The following is a 17,969-nucleotide window of genomic DNA, read 5'->3' as shown; positions in this document are numbered from 1 at the left end:
ATAGGGAAGCCAGCCCCGTCCCAGTGGAGGTGTGGAAGCTGGATGGGGCTGGGGTGGGGGTAGGTGTGAGGTAAGAGCTCTGCCCAGGACTACACAGCAAGCCCCTAGGGGAATACTTGGGCTTTTGAAATGGCTTTGCTTTGTAGTCAGTGGTATAGGAACTGACTTGTGTGGGCGGGGGAGGGGGGCTGTGGGAAATAGTTCTGCCCCTCCCCTCGGGGCTCCCACCGCCCCTCCCCCATCACTGTACACTCATTGTCTGTTCTCTGTGGGTCTCCCCCACCAGACGTGAGCGTCCCGGGAGCAGGCACTGTGTCCGATTCACCTCTTTCTGCCTCACAATGTGGCCCAGCGTGGGGCCTGACACTTGGAAGTTCCTCAAAGAGTTACTTGTTGAATGAATGAACAAATGAATGCTTTCTCCGAACTGCTCTGAACTCTCGGTGGGATTTACAAAGAAGGAGAGGCCTGATCATTGCTCCGGATTCCTGACATCGCTTCACCAGGCATTCGTGTGCCTCCAGAACTCGGGGAGGCAGTGAACCCCTAAGGTTTGGTTTCTCCGTGTATGTTCATTTTCCTGGGGACAAGACTCTACAGTGTAACTTCTCAGATTTTCAAAGAAGCGACTATCCAAAAAGAATGAGAGTAATCATTGAGAAAATAGTCCCAGGATGGAAATTTTATATACGTTTTCTCAGTATTGATTTCTCTGAACCACATTGCTTTTCTTACCAACACTACTGTTCTCTTCCTGTCTATAATCGCTCCCTCTCTCTTTTTAATGTTCATTTATTTTTGAGAGACAGAGATAGAGCACAAACGGGGGAGGAGCATAGAGAGAGGGAGACAAAGAATCTGAAGCAGGCTCCAGGCTCCAAGCTGTCAGCACAGAGCTAGACTAGTATCTGGAACTCACGAACAGTGAGATCATGACCTCAGACAAAGTGGGGTGCTTAACGGACCGGGCCACCCAACACCCACCCTCTCTCTCCCCACCCCCATAATCTCTTGAGTTTATTTTTATAATGTCAGAATTATCCGTTCACCTGAGCAAATGGTAACAAGATGCTGATAGGGGCCAGGACATGCTACCCTGAAATATGACACTTTGACTTATTAAAAATACTTAAGCTGAAGGAAATTTTTTAAGGTTTTATTTTTAAGATTTAAAAAAATGTTTACTAGACAGAAAGCGCGAGTGGGTGAGGGACAGAGGGAGAGGGGGACAAAAGATCCCAAGTAAGCTCTCTGCTGACACCAGAAAGCCCGAGGCGGGGCTCGAACTCACAAACCAGGAGATCATGACCTGAGCCAACGCTTAACCGACTGAGCCTCTCAGGCATCCCGAGGTTTTATTTTTAAGTAATCTCTACACCCAATGTGGGTCTCATACCTACAATCCTGAGATCATGAGTCACAGGCTCTATGGACTGAGCCAACCAGGTGCCCCTAGCTGAAGGAATTTCTAAAAGCCACAGGAGCAGGAGGATCACTCTGACCTCTCCCACCTTCTTCCCTGAAACAGGTCATAAAGCTCCCTTGGGAAAGGTAGCCTCCCTATACTTTGAGAAAGGAGGATATTCTTATTACCAGGGACAAGGAATTTAGGGCCAAGAAGGCTGTGTAAACAAGCCTTGTTAAACTAACCCTTATCTTCCTAGTTACTTCTTCACCATTTACCACCCTAAACCCAAACCCCTTGTCAATTCTTCACAAATTTTTATAGCTCTAAAAGTCTTAAAGCTTCCTGGTCTGGTCACTTCCTCAAGTGTTCTCTTGGGAAGGCTCCCATGTACATGTAAAATTTTTATTTCTCCTGTTAATCTGTCTTTGTCAGTTTAATTTTCTGATCAAGCCCTCCCTACCAGGGTCGAGGGAAACTTTTTTCTGTCCTGCAACGCTATCACCTTTGCAGTCTCCCCAAACCTCCCCTTCATCACCTCAGCCAAGGCAACCTTAATTGATTTCTCTTACACTTGGGGCTCATTCGCTGTTTTGCAGGTGGCGAGACAGAGTGGAGTGGGTTTGGGGCTGTTGGAAGTTGAGACTCTAAGGGCAGAGGCAGAACCAGGAAGAGAGCTGCTGAGATATTCAGCTACCTAATCCAATTCTTGCACACTCAGCAGCCTCCCCTCCCTCCGCATAACAATGGAAGGAAAGAGGAAGTGGGAAAAAATAAGGTCGTGTAATAGAGTTGGGGGGGGGGGTAATTACCGGGACCCTGGAGCAGAGGGAAAGTACCTCCCAGAAAGAAGGGCTAAAGACAGCCTACAAAGATGAGTAAGGAACAAATATTTGCTTGTGCAGGGAACCAAAAAAAAAAAAACAAAACAAAACAAACAAACCAACAACAACAACAACAAAAAAACCCCTCAGTGTTGAATTGGCCAGGCACTGGAGAACCTGAGGTAGGCAGCAAGGACAGGGCTACAGTACATTCCATGGAGGAGGAGAGAAAGCTCCAAGCCAGGCCGGGATTTTGCAGCAGCTGCTGTGCCCTGATACTGAGTATCGGTGCCTCGAGGGAGGGATGAGTCAGTCCCAGCAGATCCAAGTTTAGGATAAAAGAGCCAACTGGGAAAGCACTAGGCAAACACCTTCCCTGTGAGAGCACTACTGACCATTTAGAACCAGATCCCAGCCCCATACAGGACACCAGGGAGGCCCTGGACCTGTTGGAAGGGCTCATTTGCATAGAGATTGAGAGTGAAGAGCTGTTTTAAACTGTCCCTTCCTCTACCCAGAAGTTCCCGCCAGATTTGCCACCCATTGTTTGATTTCATAGAGTTGTCTAAAACCAGGGTTGTGTTAGAGCAGAAGGCAAAGGGGTAAGTGCCAGATTATGGCTGTCAATCTCACATTATGGCTGTGAATCTCACATCTTGCTGTAGGAGGCAGGGAAGGGTGTTCTGAAACCAGAATTCTCAGTTATGGGTGTGGCTGTAAATGCATCCTGCACCCTGATGCCTCATGGGAGAGAGCTAGGAGCTGTGTGGGGATCTGGCCGGAAGGTAAGCTCCAGCGCCCCATCTTGACTTTCATGGCACTTGAAAGGATGGTAGGGTCAGGTTGCATCACTCAGCCTAAATCTGTGTGGAAAAAGAAAATGACCTGGCCCATGGTAGTTCCTGGCGAGCAGCCCCATGAACAGCATGTTAGAGACAGATTCCTGTTTTGGGGAGGAAGTTTGTGATAAGTGACTTTGATTATATGCTTTGTTTTGTAGTAAGATATATACACCATGAAATTTGCCATCTTTTAATGATTAAAAAAAATTTTTAATGTTTATTCATTTTTGAGAGACAGAGAGCAAGCAGGGGAGGGGCAGACAAAGAGGGAAACCCAGAAGCTAAGGCAGGCTCCTGGTTCAGAGCTGCCAGCACAGAGCTGAACACAGTGCTCAGCTCGAACCCACAAACCCTGAGATCATGACCTAACCAACAGCCACCCAGGCACACCTAAGATTTTATTTTTAAGTAATCTCTGGGGCTAATATGGGGCTTGAACTCACAACCCTGGGATCAAGAGCGGGACGCTCAACTGACTGAGCCACCCACTCACTCCAAAGATTTTTTGATTTTTAAATAGTCTCTACACCCAGCATGGGGCTCGAACTCACAACCCTGAGACTGAGTCACACACTCCACTGAATGAGCCAGGCAGGTGCCCCTTATTCATTTAAAACTATATATGAATTCAATGACATTAATTAAAACCACAATGTTGTACAACCATCACCACTATTTACAAAACTTTTTCATCACTCTAAACAGAATCTCTGTACTCACTTGTGTGCTTATTTTTGTTGTTATTGTTTAAATAACTTCTCTAAAATATGCTGGCCTCTGCTGGTAGGTGGGTCAAGTTATGCCTAGTCAAGAGATTTCTTCACTTGAGTTTCTTTCATCACAGGGTTGCCGTGAGTTCTTTTTTGGGTAAACAGCACTGCTACTCTCCTTCATATGCACACTTACTTTAACAAAATAGAAATTATATCAAACTTCACCAAATTTAGTGCTTAACGCCACAACCCTTTTACTTGCAATTCTGTGAGTCATCAAGCTGGGTAGGAATCAACTGGGCTTTTCTTCTGTTATCATTAACTAGTGTCATTTATGACCCTACAGTCTTTTGGTGGTTCAGCTCGGGCTGGATGGTCGAATATGGCCTCATTCGTATGTCCAACGCTGGCTACGGGCGTGGGTGGTACATTCCCTCCAGCATGTTACCTGTGCAGTAGGGTTCCAAGTGCAGCAAGTGAGAAAGGTTGAAAGATCCACTGTGCAAACTGTTTTCAAGCTGCAGTCTGGCTCGTCATTGCTAATGTCCCATTGTCCGAAGCAAGTCACTTGGTCAAACCCAAAGTCTATATGAGAGGGCACTTTATGAAATACAGATACATACAGTATGGTTTATTGGGGCCATAACTGTAACAATCTACCACACCTACATCCTGTTTTGCAGTTTGCTTTTCCCCTTAACGGTATATCTATTTTCCAAGTTGATATAATTATCATAACATTTTTTAATTTTTTTTTTTTATTTCTAGGAGAGAGAGAGACAGCATGAGCAGGGGAGGGTCAGAGAGAGAGGGAGATACAGACTCTGAAACAGGCTCCAGGCTCTGAGCTGGCAGTCAGCACAGAGCCCGATGTGGGGCTCGAACCCACGAACCGCGAGATCATGACCTAAGCGAAAGTCGGACGTTTAACCGACTAAGCCACCCAGGCGCCCCTATCATAACATTTTTTAATGTTTATTTATATTTGATAGAGACAGAGACAGAGACAGAGCTGTCAGCACAGATCCTGACACGGGGTTTGAACCCAAGAACCCTGAGATCATGACCTGAGCTTTAGTCTGATGCTTCACTGACTGAGCCACCCAGGCGCCCCTATCATAATTACATTTGTAAGGATTACACAATAACTAATCAAAGGACTATGCCAAAATGTTCCTAATAATTGTTACTTTTTGTTTTCTTTTGTGGTTGTTTACATTTTCGCTGTTATCAAGAAGCCATTAAGCTCTCCTCCTCCTCCGCTGTTGCCACCTCCGGCCGCTGCTGGTGCTGCTCATATGCTAGTTGAGTGCAGACCTTGTACCTCTGATGCAGCGGCACCTGAAGAGATTCCAGCACTCACCATGGCCCATGAAGCCTAAGGAAGGAGTCAAGACTGAGAGCTGATCATATTAATTTGATGGTGACAGGATGGGATGGTTCTGTGGTGTGGTGTAAAATTAAGAAGCATATACCACTTCATAAACTAACGAAAGCCTTTTGTGAACAGCAGGATTTGTCAATGAGGCAGATCGATTCTGATTTGATGGGCGGATGCACCTGCACAGTTGGACATGGAGGATGGGATATGATTGATGTGCTCCAGCAGCAGACTGGAGGTGTCTACTGAAAAGGGAAACTACTTCACTCCAGGACTCTGTTCCTCCAGACGGAGAGGAGATTCTCCATTAGAAAACCACAGTTCGGTTCCACCACATCCTGACTACTTTAGTTTTCTCTATTCTTTCATTTTCCCCTTCCCCATTCCTTTATTGTACATAAAGTAACTGTGTACGTGCACAAGCATATTGCAGGTTGTTGTTGTTGTTGTTGTTGTTGTTTTTAACTAAATGGCCAATGTTATGTTTGGTGCATGTCAAATGGAGATTGGATGGAGAAAAATACTAGTTCTGTGAAAATACCCCCTTTCTCCATTAGTGGCATGCTCATTCAGCTCTTATTTTTTATTCCAGTAACTTTTGCTCTCGCTGTTTAACAGAAAAGGAACAACATAAAAATCCTTACATACCTTGTTTGATTGAAGAATTTTAATGTTTTTCTCCTATCATTGTAAAATCAAGGGCAATTTTATAACTTTTTTGTACGTAGCTGTTACATGTAGGGCACTCTGTCTTTAAGTGGGGATAAAGTTACTCTAAAAGAAATGAATCCTAGGTACTTTTCCCTTCCAAGTCAGCCTCTTATTGTTTAAACAAATTTCTTGTTTTAAAAAAGTCATTAAATAGATATTTGTTGAATGTCTACTATATGTAAGGATGTATTCAAGAGCACTAAGACACCTATTTGCTTAGATTTTTTTCGGGGGAAATTCAGATAAACATGAATGAAAAAGTACTATGGAGAGAGAGCAGAAAAGGTAGATTACATCTTGGAAAGAAGTTGAGGTGGGAAGGGTTAACCATTTAAAGTTTGCTTAGGGGCGCCTGGGTGGCTCAGTCTTTTAAGAGTCCAACTTCAGCTTAGGTCATAATCTCATGTGTCAGGCTCTGTGCTGACAGCTCAGAGCCTGGAGACTGCTCCAGATTCTGTGTCTCCCTCTCTCTCTCTCTGTCTCAAAAATAAATGAACATTAAAAAAACACTTTTGGGGGTGTCTGGATGGTTCAGTCAGTAGAGCATCTGACTCTTGATCTCAGGATCATGAGTTTGAGCCCCACAAAGGGGTAGAGATTGCTTTTAAAAGGTGGCTTAAATTGGGCATCTAGGTGGCTCCATGGGTTGGATGTTCAATTCTTGGTTTCAGCTGAGGTCATGATCTCACAGTTTGTGAGTTCAAGCCCTGTGTCTAGGTCCAAGCTGATAGCTTGGAGCCTGCTTGGGATTCTCTCTCTCTCCCTCTCTCTCTCTCTGCCCCTCCCCTGCTCTTCTGTGCTCTCTCTCTCTCTCTCTGAAAATAAATACAATTTTTAAAAATGACTTAAATAAAGGAAACCTTAAAAAAATAAATATGGGTGTCTGGCTGGCTTAGTCTGTAGAGTTTGTGACTCTTTTTTTTTTTTTATAATTTTTAAAATGATTTTTTATTTATTTCTGAGAGAGAGAGAGAGAGAGACAGTGTGAGCACGGGAGGGTCAGTGAGAGAGGGAGACACAGAATCTGAAGCAGGCTCCAGGCTCTGAGCTAGCTGTCAGCACAGAGACTGATGTCGGACTCGAACTCATGAACGGTGAGATTATGACCTGAACTGAAGTCGGATGCTTAACCAAATAAGCCACCCAAGCGCCCCTAGGGTTTGTGATTCTTGTCTTTAGGGTCGTGAGTTCAAGCCCCACACTGGGTCTTGAACCTACTTAAAATTTAAAAACACACACACACACATATATATATGTATACATACATGGATGTATACATGAAATAAACCCACAAACAACTAACTAAATAAATAAGATACCTGTGTAACTCCCACCCTTAGAAATATTTTTTTGGGGGGCACCTGAGTGGCTCAGTCAGTTGAGCGCCAACTCTTGATTTCAGCTCAGGTCATGATCTCACAGTTCTGGGATAGAGCCCCAAGAACCTGCTTGGGATTCTCTTTCTCTCTGTCCCTCCCCCTACCCATGCACACATACACTGTCCCTTTCTCTCAAAATAAGTAAACTTAAAAAATGTTTTTGGATTATGTTCTAAGGATAAAAGATTATTTCTTTTGCATCATATCCTTGTAAGAAGTGAGATCACTGGGACATAGGGTAGGAATATTAAAACTTTCTCAATGCATTGCTCAATTGCTCTCCCAAGGGCTTTACCAATTTACACCACCACCACCAGGAATTTGCCAGTTTCCCCGCTTTGACCACAGTTAATGTGGAACATTCTAATTAAAAAAGAAAACTTTGTCAGTTTAATGGGTAAGCCTGGATGTCCTTCTTTTATGACAGCATTTTATAGAGTCATTTACCTTTTTTTTTTTTTTGAGGTAATCTCTATATACAATGTGGGGATTGAATTCATGACCCGAGATCAAGAGTTGCATGCTCTGCTGACTGTCCCTATAGTCTTTTATCTTGACCACTTCAATATTTTTTTTAAGTTTATTTACTTAGAGAGAGAGAGAGAGAGAACAGAGGGGGAGGGGCAGAAACGGGGGTGGGGAGAGAGAGAATCCCAAGCAGTCTCCTTGGTCTGCTCTGAACAGGATGCAGGGCTCCATCTCAGGACCATGAGATCATAACCTGAGCCAAAATCAAGAGTCAGACATTTAACCAACTGAGCCACTCAGATGCCCCTTGACCACTTCAGTCTTTTGCACTTTTAAGTTTTTGAGCTATATTTGTTCTTTTCTGTTGCTCTGGGGTGTATAAGGCTGAGGTGGGTTGGTGGGGGAGATTAAGTGGCACACACACACACACACACACACACACAATCATGGGTATGATCACACTGGACATATACATATTTCCTGGTGTGAAAAAAAATGGGGATAAAATATCTGGAATCATAAAGGGCCAAGTACAGAGGAAACCAAATATTTTTAATCAGGGGACTTAGGTAGGTATTTCGTTGAATAGTGGTTGTATTTTGGCCCTTATGAGGGATAAAATGTTCCTTGGCTGAGGCTCATCTGGGCCTGTATGGTGCTGACCCTGTGCTATGTGCTCTACTTGGCTGGGCACACTCTTGGCACTGACTGGAAGGCAGAGCTACTTTTGGTCCCCAGTCTTGGGCAATTTGTGTCTATTTCTACTTTCTAAGACAGTCAGTACACAGGATCAGTGTCCCTGGCCCACATTAGGTCTGTCTGCCTCATAAGAAAAATGTTTCATTCATTAATTAATGTATGTATTTATGTTATCTGTTTATCCAATAATTTGTCTATCTGTCCATTTGGGCATGTGTTTATACATGATTGCATTCATTCATTCAATATACATTTATTAAGGTCAAGGTTTATGCCAGAGGGATCAATGATAACTAATTGGATAATTAAGTAGATAACTAAGTGGGCACTCAAGAAAAGGTCGTCGCTTTCAGGCACAGTTGTTGGTGTCCCGTAGACGGAGATCCGGGCAATGTACTGATCAACTCTTCTTGGTCCATTAACTTTGAACAAATAAACTCTTGTTTCACCACACCAAAGCCAAAATGTGCTGACTGAGCTTTCTTTACCAGGAAAATGGTGTTACATTTCTCTTTGTGATGGGAAAGGTTAGAACAACAATATGTGACCTTACAGCTCTGGGCACTGATTCTGCACTATGTCAGCTGTGAAAAAACAGATGTCCCTGCATTCAAGCGACACCCTTTATTTGGCAAGTGGATGTACCTTTATGCTTTCTTTTAAAAGGATGAGATTTATTTATTTATTTATTTATTTTAAAAAGTTTATTGGCTTATTTTGAGAGCACGAGCAGGGCAGGGGAAAACAGAGAGGGAAAGAGAGAATCCCAACCAGGTTCTGTACTGATATCAAGGAGCCTGACTTGGGGATCGAGCTTGTGAACCTCGAGACCATGCCCTAAGCTGAAACTAAGTGTTGGATACTTAAGTGACTAAGCCACCCAGGCACCGTGAGGGGCATTTTTTTTTTAAAAAAGCAAAATTCAGACACTCTGTCCTTAAGGAGTTTATAATCCAGTTGAAGTAATGAGGCCAGTCCACACAGGGTTATAGAGCATAGAACCACAGAATGTTTTCTTTTTACTGAAGGCTGCCATCTGGGCTTAAATTCCCTACCAAGGTGGAACTCTCCCTTCACACTGTAAGTGGTCTTTTCAGCTTTTTTATTATTAAAAAAACATTTTTTTAATGTTTATTTTTGAGAGAGAGACAGAGACAGAGCTCGAGTGGGGGAGGGGCAGAGAGAGGAAGTCACAGAATCTGAAGCAGGTTCCAGGCTCAGAACTGTCAGCATAGAGCCCTATGTGGGGCTCAAACCCACAAACTGTGATATCATAACCTGAGTTGAAATTGGCAGCTTAACTGACTGAGCCACCCAGGTGCCCCAGCCTTTTCAGCTTTGTACCAACACTTTTCTGGTGAAGAACCTACTATGTGTTTTATTTTTTTTAATTAAAATTTTTTTTTAAAGATTATTTATTTATTTTGAGAGAAAGTGAGAGAGAGCTTATGTATGTGTGATCAGAGGAGGGACAGAGAGAGGGGGAAAAAACCGGGCAGGCACCACCCTCTCAGTGTGGAGCCTGACTCGAGACTTGAACTCATGAAATCAAGTTAGAGTACACTTAACCCAACTGAACCACCCAGGTGCCCTTGTTTTTAAATAGAAAAGTAACTGCTTAATGTAACGTATTGAAACAATATGGAAAAGCATAAAAAGTAAAAAGCTAAACTTCACCTGGAATCTCTCACCTTATCCCACCATTGATAAGAACTATTACAGGATGGTGAGGATGCCATTTTCAATACTTATACAAATACATATATTAATATTTTCACTCCATGATTTTGATTGTAATCTATTTTTAAATTAGATAATATTTGAACAATATAAAAATTTAAAGAAAATCAAATGGTATTAAAGAATATACAAGGAAGAGAAGTCTCTCTTCCCTCCCCATCTTTCTCCTTCAAGTCCCTCAGTTCACCTCTGGGTAAAGCCACTGCCATTTTCATGTGTAGTCTTCTAGAGATAGTCTATGCTTTTTACATACACACATGTTCATTTTTTAAAAGTAAGCTCTATGCCTAATGTGGGACTTAAACTCATGACCCCAAGATTAAGAGTCTCATGCTCTATCAGCTGAGGCAGCCAGGTGTCCTTTGATATGTATTTTGGTTTTTTTAAATTTTTTGTAATGTTTATTTATTTTAGAGACAGAACATAAATGCCAGTGGGGGGAAGCGGGCGGGGTTGGGGGAGGGATGGCGAGTAGAGGCAGGGAGAGAGGGAGACATAGAATCCAAAGCAGGCTCCAGGCTCTGAGCTATCAGCACAGAGCTGGACCTGGACTCAAACTCATGAACCATGAGATCATGACCTGAGCTGAAGTCAGATGCTTAACCTACTGAGCCATCCAGGCACCCCTAAAAAAACAAAATCTTGAAAAGAAAAAAAAGAATGGTGATTACTATAGACTGAGAGTGGAAGAAATGGGGAGATATTGGTCAAAGGGTACAAATTTTCAGCTATAAGATAAATTCTGGAAACCTAATGTATACCATGGTGACTAGAATTCATAATAATACATTATATACTTGGTGACTAGAATTCATAATAATATATTATATACTTGAGGGGCGCCTGGGTGGCACAGTCTGTTAAACTTCCTACTTGATTTCAGCTCAGGTCGTGATCTCATGGTTCATGTGTTGACATCACAGAGCCTGCTTGGGATTCTCTTTGTTCCCTCTGTCTGCCCTTTCTGCCACCCTTTCCGCCACCCTGTCTCTCTCTCAAAAGCAAATAAATAAACATTAAAAAAAAGAACGTATTGTATACTTGAAATTTGTTGAGAGTAGATCTCAGCACCAAAAAAAGGATTACTAGATGAGTGGATGAATATGTTAATTGGCTTGATTGTGCTAATCGTTTCACAATGTATATGTGTATCAAAACATGTATATCTTAAATATACATGATTTCAGTTTTCAACCATAGTCTGATAAAGATTGGGTACAAAAGCTGGAGGTTATTCATATTTTCCTCTAGAGCTTCTTGATTTATGTATTTATGTGTCTGTCTGTTTTACAATACTGAAGAAGGCTTGTCCACAGCAAGATGTTATATATATATAACATATGTATATGATATATACATATGTTATATATCATATATATAAATTCTCTGGTGTTTCCTTCTGATATCTTTTTTCTTTCAGTTTTCACATTTCAGCCTTTCCTCCATCTAGAATTTATATTTGCTATAAAGTATGGGGCAATGTCCAATTTAATTTTTTTCCAGGTTGCTCTTCAGTTTCTCCAAGGCCTTTTATTGAATAATTTATCTTTTCCCAACTGATCTAGGATGCTGTTTTTTTTAAAGCAGTCTCCATACCCAACATGGGGCTTGAACTCACAATCTTGTGATTAAGAGATGCAGGCTCTATGGACTGAGCCAGTCAGGTGCCCAAGAATACTATCTTTATAATAAATATATAAAAATTATAGATATAATTTTACACATATATGTTTAATTGTTTATTTATTTGAAAGAGAGAGACAGCGAGCAGAGGAGGGGCAGAGGGAGAAAATCTCAAGCAAGTTCTGCCTTGTTAGCACTGAGCCCAATGTGGGGCTCGATCTCACAAAACTGAGAGATCATGACCTGAGCAGAAATGAAGAGTTGGATGCTTAACTGCATGAGCCACCCAGGGGCTCCTAATTTTATTTATTATTTATTATTTATTTTAGAGAAAGAGAGAGCACAAGCAGGGGAGAGGAGCAGAGAGAGAGAATCCCAAGCAGGCTCCACACTCATTGTGGAGCCTGACTCCCCTGGGGCTTGATATTATGACCTAGGATCATGACCTGAGCCAAAATCAAGAGTCAGATGCTCAACTAACTGATCCACCCAAGGACCTCTGGGTTATTGTTATTTTTAAAGATTACTTATTTTTTGAGAAAGAGAGAGAGAGCACGTGAGCAGAGGAGGGGCCAAGAGAGAGAAAGACAGAAGATCTGAAGCAGGCGCCAGGATGACAGCAGAGAACCCCACGTGGGGCTAGAACTCACAAACCCAAGAGATCATTTCCTGAGCTGAAGTCAGACTCTTAACTGACTGAGCAACCCAGGTGCCCTACACCTCTGGGCTTTTAATTTTGGTTCATGGCTCTATCTGACTAGTTACATTCCTATACTATATTATTTTAATTATTCTATGTTTAATATGCTTAATATCTAGAAAGAAGTAGTCTGCTTTTTTTCAGAATTATTTTTCAGAATTTTCTCAGATATTCTTGGAGTATTAATTTAAAAAATTTGTCTAGTTAGGGGGAGCCCTTGTCTGGCTCGGTCAGAAGAGCATGCAACTATTGATCTCAGTGTCCTGAGTTCAAGCCCCACTTTGGGTGTGGAGACTACTAAAAATAAATAAATAAATAAACAAACATTAAAAAAATAAATAATAATTGTCTTGTTAAGGAAACTCGATTCTTTTAAAAGTGCATTTTAAAAATGTTTTATTTATTTCTGAGAAAGAGAGAGCATGAGCAGGAGAGGGGCAGAGAGAGGGAGACAGAAGATCTGAAGTGTGATTTGCATAGACAACAGTGAGCCCAATGTGGGGCTTGAACTCAGGAACTGTAAGATCATGACCTGAGCTGAAGTTCGACACTCAACCGACAGAACCATCTAGGCATCAAGAAAACTTGGTATTTTAATCATGGTTATGTTAAGTGTGTAGATTAATTTATTGTGACTTGACATCTTTATAATATTGAGTCTTCCTGTCTAGTATGTATATTTTCTACCTCCTACCAGACTACTTTCTGAGGCAACTTATTCCATCATTAGATAGTTCTCCTAATTTTTCAAGTTCTTCCTTGTTTTGAAGTACATGTCTTTCTGTATATTTTTTTGTCAATGGTTCTACTTTTGTCCCTTGAAACTATACATGTGTTAAAATGTAAAGTGTTTAACATGATCTTCAAAAACCTACATTAGCATGTCCTAACCTTCAACATCATGGAACACAAAGGAAATTATAATACATACACAGAACACAGGTAAGTAGATAGAACTTTTTTCTGTCCAAGGTGATGGTGGTAGGGAGAGAATCAGGTTTTCCAAGGTCCTACTTCTGCTTTGGTGAGGGCTGAGGTGACAGACTGTTGAGATCATGTGAATCTCCCTGGGGAACATCATCAGGGAGCCTCTTCACAAGCCATTCTACTCCTTACCCATCTGTGCCTTTCTCATTTCTTTAGGACCTGCTTTTCTTTCCTATACCTTAAAAATACCAAACACATTCTTGTTTTAGGCACTTTGCATTTGCTGTTCCTAATGCCTGGAGTGCAATAGCTCCAGAATATCACACATTTGGCTCCTCATCTTTTTTTTTTCTTTAAGTAAGCTCTATGCCCAACATAGGGCTTGAAGTCACCACCCTGAGATCAAAAGTCACATGTTCCACTGACTGAGCCAACCAGGCTCCTCTGCTCCTTATTCTTTTTTTTAAGGTTTTATTTAACTATTTATTAAGTTTATTTATTTATTTTGAGAGAGAGAAGAGGGGGAGGGGAGAGAAGGAGAGAGAAGCCCAAGCAGACTCCTTGTTGCCAGTGCAAAGCCCCATGTGGGGCTCTGTCCCACAAACTGTGAGATCATGACTTGAGCCGAAATCAAGAGTCAGACACTTAACCATCTGAGCCACCCAAGTGTCCCAAGAGTTTATTTTATTATTAAATAAATTTTTAAAAAAATTTTTTTTGAGAGATAGAGAGGCAAAAAGAGAGGGAGACACAAAATCCAAAGCAGGCTCCAGGCTCTGAGCTGTCAGCACAGAACCCAAGGCAGGGCTCCAACTTACAAACCTAAGATCATGACCTGAGCTGAAGCTGGATGGTCAACTGGCTGAGCCACCCAGGCCTCCTCCCCACCACAATTTTATTTTTTAAATAATCTCTACACCCAGCATGGGGCTTGACCTTACAACCCCAAGATCAAGGATTGCATGCTCTACCAACAGAACCAGGCAGGCTCCCTCTCCTCATTCTTCAGAGCACTAGACTACTATACCTAAGAGTAGCCCTCTTTTGCCCCAAGTGATGTTATTCTTTTGGTGACACATATCAGCTTTAGAAAGTTCCAGATGATTTGTGTGTTCATTATCTCGTTCCCCACCACCAGAATGTAAGCTCCAAAAGTTTTGTCTGTTTTGTTCTCTTCTATCTGTAGAGCCTTACCAGTGCCCCACACAGGCCCTCAATAAATATTTGCCATGTGAATGAGTGGATGAGCTTTGTAGCAGTTATGACTTCTGCTGTCTCCCTCTCTAATACTTTTTTTGGCTGTCCTGGCCACAGAGAGACCACGGGACCTTATCATCCCCTCTGCAGAATCCAGATATACTGTGTCAGCAGTATTCTCGGAACCCATTCAGTTTAGTAACCCTATCAAAAACGGAAATGAAGTTAGCTTGGTGGGAAATGAGGTCAGTTTGGCAACTGATGGTGAAACATGTGAAAAATGTGGGAGTTCATAGTTTGAGTTAACAATGTAAGACACATCCTATGGCAGAGTGAAAAGAAGATCAAATGGACCATGAGCTGAGTGGGGCAATTTGGGCTCAGAGAGGAAAGATCCTTATAAACTAGTGATTGATTCCTTTCTGTATAACTGGGGCAGGTGAATGTGTAGTGGAGCATTGCTGAGTCCTCCCAACCTGAGATAAGGATCTCTAAGGGCATCTGTAGGATGTGGCTTTGGCCAAAATCAATAAGCACCGTTTGTTAAGCCTCACATACCCTGTGTTATGCATCTGTTATCTCTACTTCTCTTAATACCCCTGTCAAATAGGAAATATCATCAGAGAGAGTGATACAGAAACTTAAATGAGTAAAGGACCTACCGAAGGTCACAGGGTATCTGATAAGGCAGGGAGTCAATCCAGGCCCTCCACCCCTGTGCAGGCCCCCTTCCTTTCTTTTTTCTCTGCTAAGTGCAAAAAACAATGCAAATCTATGGCTCTAGTGAATTCTTTTGCAAGTAAACATTGGATCTATCTAGTGAAAGTATACAAGGCTTTGTTAATTCTGAAATGTTATATTTGAGTCCTTGGAATTATTCTTGTGAATGGACTACTAACAGAAATAGAGATTAGTCAAAGCACCCCTTGATGGCTCAGTTGGTTAAGGGGCCCAGTCTTGATTTCCGCTCAGGTCATGATCTAACAGTTCATGGGATTGAGCCCTGACTTGGGCTGTGTGCTGACAGTGTGGATCCTGCTTGGGATTCTCTCTTTCCCTCTCTTTCTGCCCCTCCCCTGCTCACGTGTGTGCATGTGTGCACACACACTCTCTCTCTCTCTCAAAAATAAACATGAAAAAAAATAAAATAAAGTATTTTAAAAAGTAAGATGAGTCAGTGTAAAAAAATCTATCAAAATATCTCTGGTAGTTATCAGAGATGATCAGCATTCCCAAATTTCCATGTGTCACAGTCTCTCAAGACCTCATAGGCATAAAAGCTAATTAATGGAATATATCCATAGATGAAAATAATGATGCTTTTAAAATAGAAGAAAGATACAGTTGAGCTAATTAACCTCCTGTTTTGTCCCTATTTTTCCAAAATTTGTGGAAACAATGATGCAATTATAACAAGAAAGAACAGAGGCCAATGAAAATTAGACTTCCATGTGGAGGTCATTTAGTTGTTTAATTGCAGGCTCATATCTTCCCATTTCTTCTGGATAACCAAAGCCACTGGCTGCCTCCCCTACCCCCACCCCCACCCCCCACACTCTAAGCCCCAAGTCTTACACTAGAATGTTTGAACTGGCACTAAGAAAAGGAGTGAAGTTCTTGGGTGGGGTAGTTGGGAGATGTGGTCTGAAAACTGTCAACAGCTATTCTTGAATTCACTTGTAGGAACTTGTCTGAGGGAGAGTGGAGTTGACTTGAAGAGAGATGTACAGACAAGAGAAAGAAGAAGAGAAGGAGAGGGAGCCAGTGTTAGTTACACTTGTCCTTGAGGCTCTTTCTGTAGTTGTCTAAGCTAGTTGAGTTGGGTATCTTCACCTGTAGCCAGGAGTCTGACTGTTTACTTTATTCATTCTAAACACCTCAACCATCAGCTTCCTATTGGCTGTTTAAATTGCAACTCCTCTGATCTAGTGAGAATTCTGTTCTGGTGTTTTGGGGTGTGTGTGTGTGTGTGTGTGTGTGTGTGTGTGTGTGTGTGTCTTCACCCATTTTCTCCCAAGAAATCTTCCCTTCCAGGCTCTGCTTTTACCAGCGATGTATTCTCAGGGACGATAAATAAGTTTTAGTACTCACTTTGTTGAAATAAAGTTAGTTCTACCTCATCTGTTTAACAAGATCCTTTTTTTTTTTTTTTTCAGTTCCCATCTAATACTGAATGTGGGCTAGGCTTAGAGAGTCAACTGTGGACTAGTAAATAAAGCACTAGAACAGGAGTCGGGACATAGGGGGCTTGCAAATTATCTTTTACTTTATTTATTGTTATTTTTTAAGGTTTATTTATTTATGTAGTATTTTCTACACCCAATGTAGGGCTTGAACTCGTGACACTGAGATCAAGAGTCGCATGCCCTTCCATCTGAGCCAGCCAGACTCCCTGAAACCTTGATCTTTTAGTCTGACTGTGTGACCTTGAGCAAATTTCTTGAACAGTTTTGAATTTGTCCTCATTTGTTAAATGAAATGAATGTGCAAGCATCTCATACAGTGCTTGGTATATACTGCATGCTCAGGAAATGTTTGCTAAATGAATAATGTAATGAAGGAATTGAATCACAGTATCCCTTTTTGAGTCTACCATAAGGGCCGTAAATTCCCTTTGGTCTTTAGAGCTCTACCCAATTTCTTAGCCCATTGACATCAAAGGTCATACCCCTCCAGTTTGTTCAAATTTCAAAGCCCTAAAAGAGAGCATTTGAATGGCAGACTTTATGTCACATGCACCATGGGGTCAATGAGAGGAGGTTTCTACTGGAAGGATATTTTAGGCTTACCTACACCTTCTTTAGTGAGGAGATTTTTGGATTAACTAATTAAATCATGCTGGGGGACTACTAATAAAGGCTAATTTACCATAAAAATTATCACAATATCCTTGAAAAAAATCATATATATTCATGGAGAGGTACCTGGCTGGCTCAGTCAGTAGAGCATGCCACTCTTGAGCCCCATGTTGGGCATGCAGCTTATTTACAAAAATAGAAATAAAAAACAGATATATTCGTAGAGTCAATTATTTGGATTATTTGTGACTTTTCCCTACTCCTTCCAGGAGAACCATCAGAATTGACAACACAAACTCAACAGCTTTGCCATCAACAGTAAACATTTATGAAACTCCTCACTTTGGTAGAAGAGCTGGAAAAATATAGAGGTGGTAGGAATCACAAAGATCTTGGCCATGCCAAAGACAATCTTACTGCAATAGTGTGCATTTACAAATCAGCAGGTATGTTTACTAAAGATACTGCTAACATCTTTTAGGGTCTAGGGGATTCAGGGTCTATGTGGCTCAGGCAGGTAAGCGTCTGACTCTTGATTTCAGTTTAGGTCTTGATCTCAGAG

At 41.7% G+C, this 17,969-nt stretch overlaps 1 pseudogene; it reads left to right on the top strand.

Moving 5' to 3' along the window:
- Positions 1-5,113: 5,113 nt before the first annotated feature.
- LOC120220977 lies at positions 5,114-5,679 on the top strand (annotated as a pseudogene).
- Positions 5,680-17,969: the final 12,290 nt, after the last annotated feature.

Source organism: Hyaena hyaena, unplaced genomic scaffold, assembly GCF_003009895.1.
Source record: "Hyaena hyaena isolate Hyena2069 unplaced genomic scaffold, ASM300989v1 scaffold_745, whole genome shotgun sequence".
Lineage (NCBI taxonomy): Eukaryota > Metazoa > Chordata > Mammalia > Carnivora > Hyaenidae > Hyaena > Hyaena hyaena.
This window is presented reverse-complemented; position numbering and strand designations above follow the sequence as displayed.